We start from the raw sequence: 4,751 nt of genomic DNA, 5'->3' as shown, positions 1-4,751 counted from the left end.
ACCCAGCAGCAATTGAAATTAATTTGGTTTTCTTCCTGCTGTGCTTACCCTTGTGGAACATTATTTCTTCTTAGTTCGTGACATATTGGTTGCTTGATGCGTAACTTGTGCTCAAAGTCTTCCTCCAGCAGGGCCGTCAGACTAATTCCAGCGAAGAAATGGCCCTGCAGGTGGCCCAGCGAATACTGAACCTGAACCCAGGTCCCCTGGCCCTTTGTCCTCCTTGTATTAATTCTGCCCTAGTTTGGTATGAGACTCTCAAAGGGGCTGTTGTGCAAACCATCATTGTTATTAAGTGTTTATACATTCTGGTAGGTGGAATAGTGTCTTCAAGATTAGACAGACCTGCTTTTGCTCCCCACCCCCCACACTGGCGCAAGTCATTCATCTTTCTGTATCTCAGTGACTTCATCTGTATGACAAGAGACTCTCCCATACCTCGTAAGTTATTGTGGGTATTAAGAGAACATCCACACACCAGCATTTTTACATCACTAGCACACCCGACACATCAGTAGGTTAGTAGGTGCTTCGTAATTTTTCACTTTGAAGGAAATGTCTCCTGCAGCCTCAACCCAAAATGAATGGCTGTGACTTTCTGGAGGGAGGCCCCCTTCAAGATCCTCTGACTCAAATAATCTAGGCTGAGTGAAAGGACAGCCTTTGCAGGGCCCTGTGGGCCTGACACTAGCAATGACTTCGGGTTGTTGACAGCTTCACATTTGGAAGCTTGCTGAGGCTGGGCGAGTTGCTGAGGCTTTTGTGTAATGGGCTTTGTGTGATGCTAATAAACACAAAAACTTCTCTATAAACATGTTCCCTGTGGACCCCTGAGGCTCTAGGGCTGATGAGCTTATTTTTTTAATGAAAAATAAGATGAACTGCAAGCACCCAATTAGAAAGGCTCAGTCAGATCACTAGACGCTTTCAGGCCTGGATACAATAGGAGAGGTTTTAAGAGGCTGGAGCAAGAGAAACCGTAATGAGGGAAACACTGAACTTGCTTTTATTCTCAGTGGCGGCTTTGTTTGTCCTCCCTCCAGGCTCAGAGATGCGCGGCTGGGACTGAACTCATTTCCCAACAAGCTATTTTTGTTTCTCACTTGTGATGCTCTGTGAAAGGACTCTCTGAAAGGCAGGCATCTTAGTCCCTGTGAATGCAAAGGGTTTGCCAACACAAGGGTTAGCAGCGAACCATTTCCAGCCCTCACCTAGATGTCTCTTCCTACTGCAAAAAAACACCCTCAAACCTAAAATGGTTCTAATCCAGGAATCTCACCCTTGGCATATTACCAAAGAGGATGAGACTGGGGAAGTGATGCTTTTTAGGTGCTGTCCACGGGTGACAGCTCAGAGACCACCATATGTGCATCTTTTAAATCAGTCTGTAGATTATGGAGCTGCAAGCAGATGACGGGGCAAAACATCAGAATAAAGCTTCTAAAATACTGAGGCTCCTCCTGCAGAGCTACCTTGAAGTACAGATAGATTCTAAAATTTCAGAACCAAGACTGTTCAGTGCAATGAAGATCAGGACTGTATCTCTTCAATGACCCGGCAGACCCAGGACCCAGCAGCAGAGTCCTACTTCCATCTATCTCCTCTTTGTCTTCCTGTAATTATGCTTTCCCCTGCTGGCATCCCCATCATTGGTTTATCCCATTTTATGCACATTTGTGGCATGTTTTTCTTTTGGTCTTTATTTAAAATTAGCTGTACAGATGTATTGGCTTACCTCTTCTAATGTGGATCTCAAAACAGAGGTTGTCTCTGTTCTATCAATTCATCTTTCTTTCCTAGTAACCTATTCAGTTCAGATATTTACTGTGCAGACCCTGTATCATGCACTAGGATTCAACGGTGAACAAAACAGAGACTCTTACAGCCATAACAAAATAGTTAGATGAATAAATAGTCATAAATTGTGACCAGCCCCACAAATGAAAAGTACAGGCTGTAACAAGAACTGTAGCTGGGTAGCTGATAAAGGCTAATGAGTCAGAGAGGCTCTCCTAAAGAAGTAGCCTTTGAACCAAGAACTGAATGATGAATAAGTGACAGCAAGACGATGATCATTCTGGGTTCCAGGAACAGCATGTGCAAGGGCCCCACATCAAAAGGAAATTGAAAGCAAGAGCGTTTGGCCAGAAGACAAGAGAGCCAGGAAGAAATGGGAGATGACAATGGAGGGAATGGGGGAGGAACTGGACACATCAAGTAGGACCAGGGACATTGGGTTTTAATCTTGAAGTCAGTGAGATACCACTGAAAGATTATTAAGACTAGAGATGCAAACATATTTGTTTGTAAACAATTATGACTGCAGTGTATAGAATCAAAGAGGGGAGTGTGGTGGTTTTAAATTATGTCTACAAATTCTTTGATATCCCTTGCTTCAGGAAATGGAGCTTAATTCTCCTTCCCTTGAGTGTGGGTGGGCTTAGTGACTCACTCCGAATGAACAGGACGTAATGGAAGGGAAAGTGCATAACGTCTAAGGCTAGGTCAAGAAAGGCAGAGTGGCTCCCACCACACTCTAATCATGGAAGCCAGCTGTCATGTTGTAAGGAACTAAGGCCTTCTGGCAAGAAACTGGGAACTCCTGCCAATAGCTGTGTGAAGGAGCCAAAGCTGGGAACAAATCCTTCAGCCTCACTCAAGCCTCCAGTTGATTATAGCCCCTGACAACATCCTGATAACTCAAAGCCAGAACAAGCCAGCTTAGTGACTCCCCGACTCTTGACTCTCAGAAAGTAAAAGCTGGGACAATTTGTTACACAGTAATAGATACTTAATATCAGAGGTAAAAACAGAAACAGTGGTAGAAAGTTCCTCCAATAGTCTAGGCAGATAATGATGATGACAATGTCTTGGCTTAAAGTGGTTGCTACTCAAGGCCAACTTCACCACCTCTTTGTAGGAATACATTATGGAGATTAGCGTATGACCACTGGAAAGCTGTAGATGTGGATTAAATCCAGGCTTTGCTACCTAGTTACAGGTGACATTGCAAAGCCTTTTGCCAATGATTTTTTTATTCATATAATGGAGTTAATGTCACTTCCCTTTTATTTTACAAGGAAGTGATACGTGTGAAGTCCATAGTGGAGGGTTCAGAACATAGTAACTGCTCAGAGAGTATTTACCTGCCAGTTTTTATTATTATACAGGCTGTAATTTCTCTCTCCCAATCTTGTTCTTTGCTATAAGACCAATCCCCATTAAATACTGCTATGTCATTCTTCATCAAATTGCATTCAGAGATTTCCGTTACTTTAAAAATAAGCTTTCAATTCTTTGGCTCGGCTTTGAAAGTCCTCTAACTTCTAACTTGAAGGACCATCTTGCTACCTATGTGAACCTCTGCTCTATGCGAATTCATCGTCTCTTCAATTAGTGTCTTTTTTTGTGGCTTGTGATGTCTCACTGAGTCAATTTCTCTTACCCTCAGTTTTCTCGTCCATACAATGCGTGTAATAATAGATGCCAGTTCCTCCTTACTGTTCAGGGAAAACATAATAAAAGCTGTTGCATTGTGATATCATTTGCTAACTCATTCTATTTACAAGAAGCCCTTGCATGCATATTATACTTCCTGTGAAGGCACTTATCAAATGAAACAGCCACCAGAGAGATGCCTCTCTGGACATCTCACCAGCCAAGAGGGGGAAATGAGACCTCAGGTCTCGGAAAATGTCAGCTCACTTTCAGGACATCAAGTCCATCAGTCTCACCTCTTATTTCCCAGCACAAGTTTGAGATGTGATTAACACTGCTGCTGCGCGCTCAGGCATGGTTTATTGCCCAGTTACCCTCAGGCAGTCTCTTGCCATTCACACGACAATCCAAAGCAGCTACTGCTCTACGCTTAGAAACAGAGAGGATGAAGAGCTGAAGCTCCCTCACAGGCTGGGGCAATAGTGCCTCTCCTGCTGGCTGCAGAGATGACCCCAAGTCCTCAAACTGGTCTGGATGCCACTGGCCAAAGGACTCTGAGAAATGGGTATGTTTGACCCGTATTAAATGCATCCTAGAGCTATAATTTTAAATAGTGCATACTGATGGTAACTTCCAAGTTAGATAGCCCTCCCAGACTGGCTCAAAAGTACATGGGCATAATGTTCCACTGTCTATGCTCCCTACTGAAAATAACAAGAGATTTTGCTCCTGGTAGAAGGTCCCTCTGAAGCAAGCAGCAGTGCCTAAAACATGACTTATGGATCTCTTCCCCCTCTCCAAGCCTCCTTTAAAAAAAGAGAAGCTATCCAACAGAGAGGCTCTTTAATTTGCCATGGACCCAGCCCAAGGTGTGTTCAATCCTAATTTTTTTCTTCGTTTGAGTTAGTACCAAAACATCATCATTTTAGTGAAGCTAAAGTATCATAGTGGCTTTGCAATATGGTATATGATGAGAATTTTTGGTGGAAATCTTTGCAAGTTTTTTAATGTTCATGTTTCCAATAGAGAGGTCCAAAGTTTCTCAGCATAATTTTGCCTATGAAACATAATTACCAGTTGCAAGCAAGTAATTTCACTGCTCGACTGCATTATCTGTAGCCTACTCACATCTATCCAAATAGGAGTGTCGCAAGTTCTTTACAGAATCTGATTTTGTGATACAGCTGATTTTTCAATGGCCTCTGAACAGAAATCTTATTATTGATCGATGTAATTAAGATGCAGTCTGAGTTCCAGCACTTAACAAAATGTTTAAACTTTTTATTAAAATAGATAAACAGAAAAGTACATAA

Source organism: Camelus bactrianus, chromosome 7 (genome assembly GCF_048773025.1).
Source record: "Camelus bactrianus isolate YW-2024 breed Bactrian camel chromosome 7, ASM4877302v1, whole genome shotgun sequence".
NCBI lineage: Eukaryota > Metazoa > Chordata > Mammalia > Artiodactyla > Camelidae > Camelus > Camelus bactrianus.
The sequence above is the reverse complement of the archived record's forward strand: the minus strand, read 5'-3'. Positions refer to the sequence as shown.